We start from the raw sequence: 18,449 nt of genomic DNA, 5'->3' as shown, positions 1-18,449 counted from the left end.
ATTCCAGGATGAAAAAAATGCTATATCCCTGGCAGGGGTGCAAGTTCCCACAATGCACCCGGAGGCGGTATTGATAGTGGTACCCCCAATATTTTTGGCCACCATACAGTATATACTAATAAAAAATGTTTTATGTGCTTCAACTCTAACTCGCGCACCCATTGTACCACTCACCTCCACATTACTCAGTCACTTCCAGCTGTGCAGCACAGTCTAGACGTTGTTGCCGAATCTGTGCTGCAGGGACCTCCTTCCTCCCTGCAGCCTGTACACCAGCCAATCAGGGTGCTGCAGGCTGCAGTTACAAATATATCCTAGTGGCTGTCAGTGCACTGCACTACAGAACTGAATCTGTGTCTCCCCCCCGGTACTGATTCGGAGACCTTAAATCCCCCAGCAGAGGGGCTCCTGGGACTTTGCAATGTTGATCCTGGTGCCTGCTCTCTGTGCCCCCCTGATGGCTTACGCCCAACAGCAAAAGTCTCCATTGTCTCCGGGAGTTGCTCCACTGGTCCCTGGCCTTTTCTCTGAATTTATGAGACTTATCACCTGTACTTTAACACCTTTCTTATCAATTAACAAGTTCAAAAGATTTGATAGTAATCATAAAATCCAGGAGCAGAGTATTTTGTCCCTCCTGGAAAAGTCATGTTTGGAGGTATGGGATAGGCCGAGTAAAGTAAACATTCTGGCAATTGGGATCCAACAGTTTTTCTTTTGACTGTAATTTTTACCAAACCTGTCTAATCATTATATATATATATATATATATATATATATATATATATATATATATATATATATATATATATATATATATATAGATATAGATATATCTATATCTACTGTATATATATATATATATATATATATATTTATATACAGTATATATATATATATATATATATATATATATATATATATATATATATATATATTATATATATTATATATATTATTATATATACATATTTACATTTACATATATTTGGATTGTATTATTCATGTTTTTAACTTTGCTTCTTTCCAGATTGAAAGAATTATTATGCATCTGGGTAGTCTTGGAAAATAACCAATCATGATGGAAGTTCCCTTCTGATACTCAGGTGATGTGTACGTAGTGTTTCTATTGGACATATTTTTATTTTATCTTCTGTAAAAGTTTGAAGCTACTGTACATGTTGTATTGCCCTAAAAAGAGGCACAACAATGCTGAATCATATTTGGATAGAAATTCTATGGTTTAGGCACAAATCTGATGGTTTTGGTGCTGCAGTACTTGGCACCGTTCTTCAAAATGAAGGGTGTCCGCATGCAACCCAGGTGTTCAGATCCGATGGTTAACACATTTATTTGGCTTAAAAATAGTATCTAGACCTGTCATTCAATGCAATCCAGAAGATCCACATTTTTTTTATTATTGATGGTGCTCAAGAAAATGGTGGGGTTCGGGGTCACACTGGCCAACGCTAAAAGGACTTCTGAAAAGCACATTTGGGATTGCCATTTTCTCACTTCAAAAGTATTAGGTTGCCCCTAGACCCTCTTCTTAAAACAGATCTTTATTGCTATGTGCCCTTGTTGTTGGTATTAATGGCATTGAATGAGTATCACTCAGTGTGACATATAACCCAACTGTCACAGTCTTGGGCTCGGAATAGCAAATACCAGGCTGGGGATTGACTGGACCTGATGCAGGGGTGCGGAATCTTACCGTGCTGATGGTTATCGCCAGTGACCCTTCCAAGCAGGATATGGGCTTTGCTGCACCAAACATGCTGGTCGCGGTCCCCTGATCAGGTTCCCCATTTAAGACTGGTATACCCTGGTAGACAGGTGAAGTGGAGTCAGCATTATTCATGGTCTTCATAGCCAGGTCAGGATCAAATGGGCAAAGCAGGTACCAAAGTGTTAGTCAATAGAAATTCCGAGGTCAGGCCGGGTCATACATGAGGAGGCACGGTTTGCAGTACACTGGGATGAGGCAGGAGAATAATCAGGAAAGCAAGCCAAAGCCAAACACAGGTAGTTTCTGGATATGGTACACTAGGATTAGGCAGGAGAGTGTACACATACACACCTCTGCCCATCAGCGTTTCCTCATCAACCCTTTTGCCCTGCCATTGTCACTAGAACCCAAGCTGAGAGATGGGAGAATACAGTTCCCTTTATATTTTCGTCATTTTCATGTTACATGCTTAGGATGCATGTACATTGTGCACATGACCTACCTGCATGTTTTCCACCAATGGGAGTGGTGCTTCACTCTTCTGTCCTGGCAAAGCATGAATCAGTGAAAAGAGGTTATACTGTAGAATATTTGTGACTATAAAGAGGATTGTTCATAATGATGTCTCCCATAAGACTTTCTCACAGTGTTACAAAATCTTCTTTACAACAATATATGAAAAAAGAAGCACCAGCTCAGTTAGCTGTTATTGAACACTTAGAAGGGCCTGCTTATCAGCTTCCACGTGCAAACTTCCAGGTCCAGATTCATTATACAGGTCGAGTATCCCGTATCCGAATATCCGTTATCCGAATTATTCCGAAAACCAGACATTCCAGAAAGTGAAAAAAATTTTTTTTTTTGCTAAAAACTCACTGGGGACATATGTAACAGCATCACTGGGGACATGATATGTAACTGGCACTATATATGTGCAAGACAATGATTGCTTGGCATTCAAATTCAGTGCTGAGATAGTACACACATTTTGTTTCACGTTTTGAAACCTTGTTTTTTGAACAAATAAAATATATTTGTGTGTATTTTATGTGGTAATAAAATATATTTGTGTGTATTTTATGTGGTAATAAAATATATATGTGTGTATATTATGTGTTTATACAGCATAAATGCAAGATACTTCAAAATACATCATTGAAATATTAAAATATTCAGAAATACGGAATAATCCGTTATCCAAAATTCTCCTGGTCCCGAGCATTTTGGATAAGGGATACTCAACCTGTATAATATAAATGTGCTTTAGAAAACACAACAGGAAATAGTAACTATACATGATAAATTAGCTAGCCCTTGCTTTGCATTGGGAAGAAGTACAGAATGTACTCAGTGAAAGCTGCCACTTTGAAAATGGCATTAATAAATAAGCAACAAACCTCAGGATTTAAGGGCTTTGAGCCTTTGATAAATAGACCCTAAATACTAAATGACAACTAAGCTCCATAATTGAATGGTTCTTAGATGAAGCAATAATGTAAACCCATTATTCATTCTTTACTTTGAATTTATACTGCATTTATGTTGAAAATGTTGAATGTTGAAAATTGTTGAAATGTTGAATTGAGAAAACGTATATATATATCTGGAGCTGTTACAGTTAAAATTTATAGCATATTACACAAGGTTTTCTTACTATGCCATCATTGGCCACGCACAATTGTACATGAATTCTGCAATCTAACAAAAAACTATAAATCCAGCGGCCCCACCGCCAGACACATATTCCTAATAACCCAGTTGCCCTTAAGCACCCCAACTGATGTTCCTGGGACATGTCTAAAATGCGTATATAACATATCCTAAAATTACACAATAAGCTTAAGTGTTTTCCGTTAAATATGCAGCTACTTCTCTACATGAAGTAAGGAGATGAGAATTTGCATACAATTAAAATAAATATTTAAAACTGTTATATTTCTCAAGCCAGATAATGACAAACAAACCATAACTGGAGCAGGGCAGCACATTTGGCTATATTAGCATTACAGTATATTTTATTCTATAAAAAAAAAGACAAATACTGAAAGATATACTGTGGTACTGTATATCACAGATAAAAACAAAGAATTGCTTTAAAACACACACATAAATATATAAGAGGGTATGCAATTACCCCTGGTAAAAGATCGGGTGCGGGAAACGATGTCACACTTTGGCTTATTGTAGTTAAAGACTCATTTGGGTAAATTTAAGATCGAATGGGTACAAATGCATGCACTGTATCTTAGCTTTGCATGCGCCCTGTCCACGTACAGATGGGTCAGGTCCCATCCTGGCTGGCGAGTCGCCAGAACGTCCGCGCTGGCGACCCGCCAGCAGCCGCGCCAGCGAATACACTGAGACGCGCGTGCGTCTCACGCGCACGCGCGTCTCAGTCTCCGTCGCCAGCGCGACGGAAACCCTGTCCGTCTCCGCCTCAGGGAGACGGACAGGGTTAGGGGGGGTTAGGGGGGGATGCGGGCAGGCGGCGGGGACCCCGGATTACCGCCGGCAAGCCGGCGGGGACCCTGGGGAACGGATGGAAGCGCCGTCGGAAGGGGACGCGCGCGCCTCTCGTGCGCGCGCGTCCCCTTCTCACCATCACCATGGCGCTGGCGGGGGATGGCGGCTGGCGACGCCAGCGCCATTCCCTGCCAAGATGGGACCTGACCCATCTGTACATCCGATGACGTCAGCTGACCACCTTTGGCAGCCGCATCACTGCATTATTTCCATGGGAACACCCAGCTTTTTCATGGGAACACCCACAGAACTTGGGCCGTTCTTATGGGCGCGTCCACCCGCCACTGCCCCATGTCCCCCGAAGATAGTGTTAAGATGTATGGCATGAGTGTTATGTTGGCCTGAAGTTAACAAGTTGGCAAAGAGTCTGCAACTCCAGCATCTAGGGACAGGAGGTCTAAGATACTTATTCTTGCAAGTTGCTAATAATGACAGCTAAAATGATGTACAGTAGATAAAGAATCCCTGTTGAATAGGCCCTGAATTAATGTATACTTAGCATAAATCTTCAATTTCTTTCCATTCTAAACATAGTGCTGTAGTACAAAAACTAACCTGCAGTAACGAACAGTCCTGTGTTGGCTTCTTTTTATTTTAAGTTACCACAGTTAATGTCCATAATTACTTGAACCTAGTGAATTGCATCGTATTTGCCTAATTCATGTTTCTACGTAAAATGCAATTGTACAGTACAGTAATTGGTATTTTCTCCACTACATAACTGCTAACAATGACAAGTAAAGCTACAACCCACTGGAGCCATCACAAACTGAAACACAATTGTGTACATTTGCAGCCTAGCCAGAATGAAGAACAGTGAGGTTAGGAGAGGCCTATGGGTATGCAGACTCAGGGGCGGATTAAGGTCTGTGGGAGCCCTGGACAACAAAATTGTGGGCCCCCCCCCCACAGACACCTCCCCCCTCAAAAAAAAAGTTGTGCCGCCACCAGGGGAGGCTGGTACCTGGGCAGTGCAGGTGGGCAGGGGGTCCCTGCAGCGGTCTTGGCAGTCAGTGCCGGGGTCCCTGCGGCGTAAGAGAAGTCAGCAGTGGGTCCCTGCAGCAGATGCGAACTAGTAGCGGTATTGGCTACTAGTTCCCATCCGCCACAGGGACCCCGCATCTGACTTCCCATGTGCGGCAGGGACCCTGTCGCTGACTGGCCAGACCGCTGCAGGGACCTCCTGCCTGCTTGCGCTGAACCGCCCGCCTGTGCTGCCCGACCACAGGGCAACAGTGCCAGTGTGGGGGCCCCTTATATGTCGGGGCCCCGGAGCGACCTCCTCTGTCGGCCCATGCTTAATCCGCCTCTGTGAAGACTGGACAAAGCAATATCAATGCAGGTACTGTGTACTTGTACTGTATGTACAAGCCTGCTGCTGCTGATGGCAGATACCGCCTCAAAAACAGGAATGACATGCCTGAGTTTTACCAACCACTCCTTGACAACTCCAAAGGGTAACTTCAATAACTTTATACTACTGTAAAATCCTCATTGTGATTGGGATTGCAGCTGCACCTTCAAAAACAGTATGTGCCTGTGATCGCAGAACATGTGCAGTCTGCTAATAATAACTCTGACGCTCTGATCCATTGTGTCAGTGGCGTAACTATAGTCCCGCAACCCCCGCAGTGGTGGGGAGGCGCTAAGAGGGTGTGGGCGCCAGGGGGGCTGCGGGACTATAGTTACGCCACTGCCTTCTGCCCCTGCCGCCAGCACTCCTGTCTGCGTGGGTCCCGGTGTCACTTCTCATAAGCAGCAGTAGCCGGGAGAGCCGGGAGTCCCGGCTCTCCCGGCTACTGCTGCTTATGAGAAGTGACACTCTGAAAATGGCTGCATCCATACAGCAGACCATTTTTAAGGTTGCTAGAGGAGGCAGCCTTAAAAATGGCTGCCATACTGTCTGCTGTATGGGGAAGCCATTTTCCGAGTGTCACTTCTCAATAGCAACAGTAGCCGGGAGAGCCGGGACAGGAGCACCGGCGGCAGAATTCAGAGGTAATGGCTGCACGCGGGGCACAGGGGATGGTTTTGTTTACCCTACAGGGGGGGGGGGCGCTGCATTTTCGGCAGCGTGGCTCCGATTTAATAGTTAGGCCACTGCATTGTGTACAAACATAAATTAAGCCCTAGTTGCATTTGTGCTGTTCTACAGTAGTTTTCACAACCCATTTGTACAGTAGTTTTCAGGACGGTAAAATTTGTGGCGTCGCATAGTGTTATACTGTACATCAGACACCTCATCTGATGTCCTGTTACATTTTTACACACAGATTCTCATGGCATTAATTATATTAATACTTCCTTGAAACATATTAGTTTTATACTTGACAACTTGAAATATAATTAAACCCAACACACAGCTGAACACAATTTGTCATATTCAAACTATGAATTCACTTAATCTCATTATGTATAGGAACATTCATATTGTTAATGATCTGATAGTCTTGCAGTACAAATAAATGATATATCAAAACACAGGCAAGAATAAATGACGGAGACCTGTAAATCTAATCCCAATATAAAACATAATTGAATTATGTATGTCTGCAATGCTTTCTCATTTGGACATGCCATTAAATTATTCAGCAAGTGAACAAAATATGGCTGCTTCTCTTCTCAAATTCAATGATGGATATTTATTTAAAACTCAATAGTAAAAAGTTGATAGTAAAACCAATGTTTCTAGATAACATAGTGGACATCATTATGATGCGCAAAAAGGATAAAGACACATAACAAAGACATCTTCAGTAGTCAGAGGCGCACCTAGATATTCGTAGGCCCCATTGCAAAAGTGTGTAAAGGCCCCCTATTTAGCAACTTATGGTGATAAATGTATGTAAAATACAGTATATTAGTTAGACAGCAAATATGGGCCCCTTTCAGGTCTGGGCCCCATAGCAGCTGCACCCCTTGTCCTCCACACCTATGGTAGTTACGTTCTTGTCAATGGTTAAAAACACACACATTCTGCAAAAGTGCATGGGTCTGATAGGAAGAAGCAGCAGTTAAATATTAGCAATAATTTAATGGGAGGGTTTGTCTATGTGGATAAAAGACAAAAGCATAGGAGTGCGCACATAGGGGGTTATTCTAGTCCATTCTTTCTGACAAAATCCTTCTTAGATGGACAAAACCATGTGCACTGCGGGTGGGGCAGATGTAACTTGTGCAGAGAGAATTAGAGTTGGGTGGGGTTTTACTTCAAAGTGAGATCTATATTGAAGTGTAAAATCATGCAGTCAGTATTTTTCCTGCACAGAAACAAAAAAACTCACCCAAATCTAATTCTCTCTGCACATGTTACATCTGCCCCCCTGCAGTGCACATGGTTTTGTCCATCTAAGAAGGATTTTGTCAGAAAGAATGAACTAGAATAAACCCCATAGTGTGCACAGGTACCCCCTAATGCTGTGCCCGCCCTTATAAACACCTCCCTGACGCTAGCAACCAGCAATACCTTTTACCAAAGACTTTTGCTTTTTAGAACTGTATTCTATTAAAAGAAGAGCCCAGCATTCAATTACGTGTGTTTTGCATTGTTAATTGTACTAGATAGACCATTGTCATATCACTACATACCTGTGTCATCCATATATATGTTTTTGACTTTATTTGCATGAACTGTTACAGAGAGTAATAAGAAGATTAAAAACTGACTGAAATAGGCAGGAGATGATGTGGTGGCTGAGAGACTTTTATATTGTAGTGAGTGCCAATAGATCAGGGCTGGGCAATTGCGGCCCTCCAGATGTTGATGAACTACACATCCCAGCATGCCTTGCATCAGTTTCAGCATGGCCACATAGCAAAACTAATGCAAAGCATCCTGGGATGTGTAGTTCATCAACATCTGGAGGGCCGCAATTGCCCAGCCCTGCGATAGATGATGGTAGACACGCCTGATTGGTGGTGTTAGATGCACCCAATGGGTGTTAGACATGCACAATAGGTGGTGCACCCCCTAATAAAATGTGCTGCGCACGCCTATGGACAAAAGGTATACATGTATGCACTGTTTTTGTACAGGGATGCCTCTGTATAGCAGCCAGTAATCACACCAGATGCAGTAACTCCTGGAGTGGCCAAAAGACTCCCTTGCGTGTCAAAGGTGCACTTGTCTAAAAACTGGGCATGGCTTTCTAAAGGGGGCATGGCTTCCTAGGAACCCCAATAATATATCTATAGGGGTTGTGGCTTAGTTAAGGGGTAGGGGGGTGTATGTGAGCTGACCCCAGAGACTCATACAAACCTGCTGGCTCGTTCTCGGTGATGGGAGCTGTCTTGTTACCCCCTGGAAGGGTGACACCCGGGAGCTGCCCTCACCCCCTTTAGGATGCCACTGAAAGCAGTGTTACAGCAGGCAAATCATGCAAGGGGTGATAGGAGACTCTTCTCTCTCCTTACCTGGTGTGCTGCTGAACAGAACTAGTGAAAAGAACTGTGAAAAGAGGATTCCCCACCTCTAAGGGCACCTGTCTTTTTAAATAACAGGAAGAAATTAGATGTAATTTTGTGGAGAAAAGTTTATACATTTAGAACGGACAAGATGCAATTTTAAAGGGGTTCTTAGTTTTGCAAGAGGGTGCATGGTTATAATACAACCACTTTTGTACTGGGGCTGATTGCAGAGTTGAATGCGATTCAGCTATAATTACATCAGTGTTAATGTGCCTGATTGCAGAGTTACACAGCCCCAAGCTATACACCCTCTTTAGTTACTGTTATCGTTATTCAAAGTGATGTCAATTACCTTTTGGACACCTGGTGCAGCTTCCACTAAAGGGGGCATGGCTGCATGGGACAGGGGCTTGGCTTCACAAAATAAGGGTGTGGCTTCACAGGACACAGGACAGAGTCTTGGAGATGCTGTCTGCCCCTATGGACTGCCTTGTCTGAAGTGCCGGCTTCTACATGGTGACAGGAGCTGGGTGCTGCATGTAATGTTACAGTGCAGCACCCAACTCCTGTCACTGAGCATTGTACTTTGGTGTGCAGCCCCTGCTACCTCCTTGTAATGCCAGTGTTAATAATGCACATTTTCACCAATCCTACATGCGGTGTAAATGATGCATGTAATAAACAGTTTGCTCATTTCTGCATAGCCCACAAATGGAGGTGACATTCCCTTGATTCCATTACTGTAACTTAGCCTGTGTGCAATATCCTATTACACCCTTTCAGACACAAGTGCAATGCAATGCTCATACATACTTATTTACGCTTGGCACCAGAGCAAAGTGTGAAAACTGCAAGATGGACCTGCATGTTTCATTAGATAAATGCCTTATTCATATAATATTAATGTAGTGATATATATATATATATATATATATATATATATATATATATATATATATATATAACATACATGAAAGAAAAAATGTCATTCTTGTATCGTGTTTTATATTGCTACCTTATTTGACTTAGCAGTTTGTATACAAGTGTGGAATACATTCTAAACCATGTAGACAAAAGTGTTTCATTAGTAGATAGAAATGCAGTATGTTAATGAGAATATGAACTAAGGACCCAGTGCTTACATATGTTCTGAACACAAACATTAGAATCAGTAGCAATTACTAATAGTACATGTAGATTGTACTTTTTATACAGTTTGTGGTCTGGTCCTAAGCATTCTCTTTGGGAGACAGTGTTGTTAAATTATTGATAAGGCCTCCAAGGTCTGAAACCATAAACATTTCAGTCAACCAGCCGCTTCAACTTTTTATACAGTATAGTGGTTTATTTAAACTACGGTACAGAAGGACCCAGTATGACAATTATTGATATATGAAGAAAACATAAGATTTTTATTATGTATTTTCTTCTACTAAAATAAGCAAACAAACTGATCTGTTTCACTACCCATGATGCACTTAGCTAACCAATGTCATTACCCTAAAGCAAAGCAAAATCCCTTCACTACAGCTTGCAGTAATACTTGAAATGCATTATTCATAGGCATTAAAAGGGCAGGATTTTTGTCACCTTCAAATTGGAGCTTAAAATAGAGAAACAAATTGTGTTAGAGATCAATACAGATGCATAAATGTAACCAGGTTTACTACATATTAACCCAATATGAAGGATCATGTTTTACTACAATATATTGTACTGTAAACATCATAAAGGTGGAAGATACACCTGTTAATATTCCTACTATACAGTAGCTCAGTGGTTCCAAAACTTTTTTGAATCACGGCGCCCTAGAGCATCAAAATGTTTTCAAGGCACCCCTAGGCCAAATGCTTCTTATCGAGAAATTCAGGAAAAAAAATTAAATTAAGTACATTGTGTTTATGTCACGTTATCTGGTGAGGGACAGGATTTGCTTCTGTTTGTCCACATACAGTATATTATGATTGGCAGCCACAAGCACTGGTTCTGCCTGTTACATTGTCCATAAATAATATGAATTGATCTTGGTCCACCAACCCAAGGCACCCCTGCAAGTTTCCTGAGGCACCCCAGTTTGGGAACCACTGCAGTAGCTAATAAATTGCTCTGTGGCAGATGTATTAAGCCTGGTGCAGTGATAAAGTGGTCATAAAGTGGAAGGTGATAATGCACCAGCCAATCAGCTGTGTTTGAAAAATGACAGGAGTTGATTGGCTAAATATCATCTTCCACTTTATCACTACTTTATCATCACTTTATCACTGTACCATACCTCCCAACCGTCCCGATATTGCCGGGACAGTCCCGATTATCAGGGCCTGTCCCGGCGTCCCACCCGTGGCCCGCAGTGTCCCACGGGTGGGGGAGGTTGCCACGGGAGATAATCACTATTTATACCTACTGCGGCAGTACTGCCGGCGGTACACTGCGGGCTGTAATCGCTGTGCCTCCTGCCTGGGCTGAGCCTGTGCAGTGAGCGCATAGCTGACCGCTCACCGATCGCCACTCCCTGGGGCACAGAGATGTAGTGCACATGCGCACCACAAACCACACACATGGGACACACTGGCGGCTGCAGAGTTGTAGGCAGCTCGCCCCCTAGCAGCTATATAGCTGCTACTAAAGGGCATCCTCCGGCAGCCAATAGTCAGGTTTGGCCCCGCCCCCTATGACGCGTCAAGCTGCATGCCACCCAGTCATGCCTCTCACACACTTATCACGAGGATGGGCTGGCAGGCTGCACTAAGGTGGGGCTGGCTTTTTACAAGCGGAAAATCCCCCACATCTAGAGGGGCTGGGGGCTTGGCAAGAGGCTCACAGAGCCTTAGAGCCATCTGCAAACATAGAAACATTGCTGAGTATTCTCACTCCAATATTGTTAATAAATATGTTAAACAAAATGAGCCCCAGTACCGACTTGTGGCACTCCGCTTAGAACTGGTGTCATATTTGATACTGCGCCATTCACAACCACACTCTGTTCTCTATTACACAGTCAGTTCCCTACCCATTTACAGATTATTACCCCTAGTCCAAGTTCCACCATTTTATTTATCAACTTCTTATGTGGCACTGTATCAAAAGCCTTAGCAAAATCCAAGAAGATCACATCTACTGCATTTCCATTATCATGGTTTTTGCTGACATCCTTATAGAATCCTAGCAAATTTGTTTGGCATGATCGATTTTTCACAAACCCATGTTGGTTAATACTACAGTAATTAAGTTATGATGATCTAAATATTTTTTGATACCATCCCTTAAAAATCCCTCAAAAGTTTTACCCACTATGGAGGTCTGTAGTTAGCTGGGTAGTACCTTTTTTCTTTTTTGAATGTTGGTACTACCTCTGCTATTCTCCAGTCCTTTGGTACCCTACCCGATGAAAGTGAGTTCACAAAAACATAATACAGAGGGGTCGCTATTTCCTCCTTTAATTCCCTTAGAACCCTAGGATGAATCCCATCTGGGCCTGGTGATTTGTTTGTTTTGATTTTGCTGAGCAGCGATTTTATCTCTTCTGTCGTGAAACCAATGTTAAGATCTAGCTTGTTCGCCCCGATTGTGGTACCTGTATGCTCCTCAGTCTGCTCTTCCCTAGTAAACAGTCCTGAGAAAAACTCGTTTTACAGTTCTGCTTTTCCTTTATCTTCTGTAAAGCTTTTTCCATTGATATTGCTTAATGGCCCTAAGTTTTCTTTAATTATTCGTTTACTATTGATGTATTTGAAAAACTTTTTTGGATTGGTTTTGATCTCATCGGCTATACACTCTTCATTCTCCCTTTTAGCTACTTTGATTACCATTTTACAAATTTTATTTAATTATTTGTGCTTACAGAACGCCTCCTCATTCACATTATACTTGTAAAATGTAAATGCTTGTGTCTTATTGTTAATTGCTGTCCTAACTTTTTTGTCCAACCATGATGGTTTTTTCTTATTGAATTTACCCTTATTGCATTTTGGGATGTATGTAATAGTTAGTGATTCGAGTACATTTTTCAGTATATATCACATTTCCTCCCTTGAATAAGTCTTTCCACTCAATTTATTTTAAAGAATCCCTAATTAATTCAAAGATACCTTTCCTAAATTACAATATTTTTTCTGGTCCTGTATGATGTCGTTTACAGAAGTTTATTTCCAGTGAGACCATATTATGGTCACTGTTACCTAGATGTTCTATTACTTTGGTATTTTAAACTTAATCTACATTGTTAGTAGAGATGTGCAGGCTCTGATTTACTCTGATTTCAAAGCAGGATCTTATTGGCTATCAACTGTCAACAACTGTCATGTGATTTGGGAAAGCCAATAAGATCCTGCTTTGAAATCAGAGTAAATCAAAGCCTGCACATCTCTAATTGTTAGATAATACAAAATCCAATAATGCTCCGTTACGAGTTGGTGTTTCAACCGTTTGTGTGAGAAACTGATCCTTTTGTAAGTTTAGGAACGTGCTGCTTTTTGCTGACTTACCCATCTTGTTTTCCCTGTCTTTTCTGAAAAGGGTATAACCCTCCATGTTTAGAGCCCGATTGTGTGACTCATTGCACCAGGTTTCAGTTATACCAATTATATCGTAATCATCCCTTGTTTCCACAGTTTCCAGTTCCCCAATTTTCCCTGCAAAGCTTCTTGCATTTGCCAGCAAGCATTTTAGATTATGTTTACTCTTTTTTTTCGGCTAAGGGTTGAATGTGATCATGATGTGCTATTGATTTCTTAATAAATCTAGTTCTCTCCCCGACCCCCCTTCTCCAACCTCTGTTCTCTTGCTTACCTGTTCCTTGTTACTCTGTATTTCACCTCTATAGTTTATATTTGTATCCCCCCCTATGTTTAGTTTAAACACTCCTCCAACCTTCTAACCACCCTGCCTCCCAGCACCGCCGCCCCCTTTCCATTCAGGTGCAATCCGTCTGTGCCGTAAAGATGGTGCCTGTTTGAAAAGTCCAATCAGTGTTCTAGGAACCCAAACCCATCTTTCCTACACCATCCCTTTAGCCACGCATTTAGCTCCATAAGTTCCCTCTGTCTCCCTAGGCTAGCTCGCGGCACAGGTAATATTTCTGAGAAAATTACCTTGGTTGTCCTTGATCCTAAATCCCTGAAATTGTTTTTAAGGACACCCCACCTGCCACTAACTTGGTCATTTGTGCCAATATGCACCATGACCGCTGGGTCTTTCCCAGCCCCCCAAGTAATCTGTCCACCCGGTCCACGATATGCCATACCCGAACACCCAGAAGACCACAGACTGTACGACTATCGTGGTCCCGGTAGCAGATTGCCCTGTCTGTCCTACGGATGATAGAATCCCCTACCATCACCATCTGTCTTGTTGTCCCTGTTTCCCTTACCCCCACTAAGCCTGATATGCCAGTCCCCTGGTTGCTAGAGGTGCTGGTCACATCGGGCCCCACCAGCTTTGAAGTAATGGCAGCAGTAGTTTCATCAAGTCTGGGGAATCTACTGGGATTAGTTAAGTCAGCACTGGCCTGCCTCTTACTCCCCCTACTACCCCTTCTGACTGTTACCCAGCTAGCTGGCTCACCCTCCTCTTCTATTGCTAATACCCCCTGATCCTCCAAAGTTTCCATCATTCTTTACTGAATCCACCATTCAGTATATCCTTTTTGGCACAAATAGTTTAGCTTGTATAAAAAATAATTTGGTAGAGAATAGATTATTCTTTCTCTTAGGTTTGAAAATATAGTCCATAACTATAGAATGCAGGGTCTTTGTAACAAATGTATTGATTCAAAAGCTCTGCAAATACTGTATTTTTTAGATGCTATTAAGTTTCAACATAGAGAGGATAGTTTCCTTTAGTATTTATTATTTTTCTAGCTACATCAGCATTTTTCAAACACCGGGGCAGATGTATTAAGCCTGGTGAAGAGATAAAGGGGAGAAAAAGTGGAGATAAAGTGGTGCTAGACCTGTAGCAACCCATGTGGGCCCATCCACCATGTCCAGATGCAATTCGTGAGATGTTCCCTAGCAACCATAACACTAAAATTTTAGATATAGGTCTTAAATTTAAATAGAATTATTCAATATGTAGATAGCAATTTAGGAGCCTGTCCTGGTTAAAAATTTATAAAATGTCAGAAGGACAAACAGATTAATAGGCTGGACCAGCCTAAAAGTCTGGCTGAGCAGCACTGCCCAGCTACATTACACATATTGGGCCTTAATCTGGTCGATGCGTAAATTTCTGAATTCTTTCGGATGGCGTTTTTTAGCTGTCTACGCTATGTGCATGTGCCACGCAAGGTCTCCGTACTTGTTCTCACTAATACCGTACAGAAATGTGCACCGCATTCACTTGGGAGATATGGGCGTATTATGGGCGTCATTCGGAAGTACACAGGGGCGTAGTTTCAAAGTGGGCTAAACTGGGCGTAAACATGGGCGTACATGAGGGAGTGCACTAATTCTGGTAGGCGTGCATTCGGACTGAACACCGACTGCAAACGAACCAAAAGGAAAGAAATATGCGGTGTCCATAAGCAAGTATTTCTTTGCGGACACCACTTGGTCATGCGCTAGGCATTCGGATCGCCCAATTAGTACTCCCGCACCTGAACCAATGTCACCTGAACACAATACAATCCACTCCTCTACTCATTACTCATTAATTACACTCTTTTCATTGCTTCAATTGGAAACCTTGCAGCTTAAATGGACCATTACTAAACACACAAATCTATGCTGAAAGCACGGCTGCATTTGTTACACACATTTACACTGCAAGCAATGGACAGAACTTGCTTTCACTAATATAAATATACATGTCACTTTTACATTTACCAATAACAGCACACATTTGGGGATCAAAAGATAGTGGTATGTTTTGCGGAAATACACCGCATCGGTGCGTACGGCCATGTTCCCGTCCGTTCTGACGCGGTAAGACCGTGCAGACGCTGTAAGACCGTGCAGAATATGTGTGTGTCCACCACACACGCAAGGTTTGGATGTTGTCCGTAAACACGCCCTCTTCTTAAAGTGTGAGTCCGTCCGAATGCGGAGGACCGGTGGGCGTTTCTTCGTACCATGTCCGCAAAGCGTAGCGTGCGGACCGCTCAGAAAGAATTCGGAAAATTACGCACCAACCAGAATAACCTCCATAGAGCCAGACACTGGCTAAGCAGCTCCAACTGATGGAGCTCTGCTTGGCTCCCTGGCGCACTGAAAAAGGAGCTGGCCTAGCAGCTCCACCTACCAGAACTCTGCTTGGCCACCCAGCATAAAGACATAGAGCCGCATATCATGCTCACAAAAGGCATGCTCAGCCACTAGAATGCTTGGGCTGTTTTGGAGTGCCAGCGATTCCCTGCAGTAGGTTGTATATCAAAACTTTATTTAAATCTTTTCCAGTTTTCAAACAAGTATTCAGACTTTTACATGCTTGTTGGAGGAGACAGCCAGGTACAAAATCCCTGGTGCAACCCAGCTAATGAATGTAAAAAGTGTATGAGTCATGACTAGATGAAGAACCTATTTGCAGTGCACTAAACTAGACATAACATACTGTATAATTGAGTAGTAAATAATAAAGACTCTGGAGTATATTTACTAATGGCCAGTTTGTCAAAGCTGACGATCGTATGAGACTTGACTGATAGTTGTAAAACAGCAGCAGGAATCAATGCAGAATTAAGCTTTGATTAGCATTGATTTCTGTTGCTGTTGTGAAACTATCAGTGATTGGCAGCTTTAGTAAAATGCCTGCTGGTATTGTGCTAGACCTGTAGCAATCATTATGTTTAGATGTTGTATATAAGATAACAATCTTGAATGACCTCGAATTGACAGCTAAAACAAACTGGTCTCCACATTATCTGTATTTATCGTATGACTTTATGTTCAAGAGAGAACTATGGAAAGAAAAGATAACTCTGTTTAGGGGCACTACGATGACACTAATCTAACTCGGAGTGCACCACTGACTGTCACATGTTGAAGCACCGTGACGTGAGTTGAAGGGTGACTTGGTGACCAATTGGAGTTTAAACAACTCCAACAGTCAGTAGTTCCAGAAGAATACTACCAATAAAGACTTATTTTAAAAAAAAAAATTTAGAGGAATTTTCCTTGAAAAGGTGCAATTTAGACTGGTTTAAATTCCCCTTTTCCCCTAATTTACATATTATCTGTATTTAGCAGGGTTCTATATCCTCCAATAAGCAAACACCTTTAAAGCTCCATACACACTGGGCGATATGATGAATGATATCACTTATTTTGGCGTTTCTGAGTAATATTGTTTATTATATCACCCAATGTATACACCAACAACGCATGATGCAGCAGATTGTTAATGACCCACCCCATAATACTCACCCACCTCATATACAAAAGGGGGAGCACATCGTTAAGAAGGCTGCCACACCCCCTGCCATCGACACCCCCCTTTTTAATTACCTTTAATTACATACGCAATAGTCTATTTTAAATAAACATCATGGATCAGGTACCAATTCCGACTCTTAGTACTTGATATATTCCACCTTCCCCTCTTTCCTCAGCCCCCTTACCCTCTCAAAGAATTCATAGAACTATATTTTCATTTCTGATTCATGCCACCTACAGTACATTATTTGCTGATTTTACGACTTATATTCTAATACAGCACATTATTTTCTTCTTCCCTGATTGCACTATGTCCCCTCACCTCTAATTTCCATTATGACACTACTTAGTTGCCGCATTTTAGATCAGTGCTCCCATCACCTTATATTGCAGATCCCATACCCCGTTATTATACCCTCACTTACTGAGGCCCACTTATCAATGCCCCCCATATCCCCTAGCCCATATCACTGATTGTAGTGCCTGCTACAATCAACATATCTCCCAACTTTGCAATAATCAAATTGGGACACGCCGTGCCGTGACTTGGCATGGCCATTAAGAAAAGGAGGCAGAGCTAAGGAGCGAGTGACTCTGGCCTCAGATTGAGGGGGCGTCATCTAGTACCAGGGCCACAGGTTTATTTTTAGGGGCGTACCCAGTGCTCCTCCAACTAATGGGAGACCCCCAGCTATTCAGCGATCACCAGCTGCTCTGTACAGTAGCAAGGCAGAAAATAAAATAAATGTAATGTAAATGTAATAATGTATATAACATACAGTATGGTACAGCCATGGCCAAAAGTTTTTTGAGAAAGTATTGGTTTTCACAAAGTTTGCTGCTTCAGTGTTTTAGATCTTTTTACTGAAGTAAATTTACAATAATTTCATTACAAGTGTCAAAGGCTTTTATTGGGAATTACATTAAGTTTATGCAAAGAGTTAGTATTAGCAGTGTTTACCCTTCTTTTCTAATACCTTTGCCATTTGCCCTGGCATTCTGTCAATCAACTTCTGGGCCACATACTGACTGCCACATACTGACATCAATGCATGGAGTTTGTCACAGTTTGAGGGTTTTTGTTTGCACCTCTTGAGGATTGAGCACAAGTTCTCAATGGGATTTATGTCTAGCGAGTTTCCTGGCCATGGACCCAAAATGTTGATGTTTTGTTCTGTGAGCAACTTACAGATGGAGCAGGCTCCATCTTTGCAGGGGCTGGCGATTCTATCGGCAGCCCCCGCCAGCAGCCGGCTCTCGCCAGGGGCACGCACGCACGAGATGCGTGCGTGTGCCCCATGGCTACGGAGCTGGCTCCACCACCCGCTGCCTCCCCCGCTGCCCCTCGTCGCCCCGCCATCCCCCCTATCCCTGCCCATCTCCCTGAAGAGGAGACGGGCAGGATGCCGCCGCTGCGCCGTCCT

General features: G+C 42.5%; 1 protein-coding gene across 2 annotated transcripts in view; it reads left to right on the top strand.

The window, feature by feature from the left end:
• The window catches only part of CNR1 (cannabinoid receptor 1), a 92,125-nt gene that overhangs the window by 46,899 nt on the left and 26,777 nt on the right, over positions 1–18,449 (top strand). The window contains exon 2 of one of the 2 annotated variants that reach the window (XM_083177111.1): positions 1,031–1,113. The gene's annotated coding sequence lies outside the window, so the exon portion shown is untranslated. The remainder of the gene's footprint in view (positions 1–1,030; positions 1,114–18,449) is intronic. The other variant, XM_083177110.1, reaches the window with a different exon arrangement.

This window comes from Crinia signifera, chromosome 3 (genome assembly GCF_055691185.1).
Source record: "Crinia signifera chromosome 3, ASM5569118v1, whole genome shotgun sequence".
In the NCBI taxonomy this organism is placed as follows: domain Eukaryota; kingdom Metazoa; phylum Chordata; class Amphibia; order Anura; family Myobatrachidae; genus Crinia; species Crinia signifera.
This window is presented reverse-complemented; position numbering and strand designations above follow the sequence as displayed.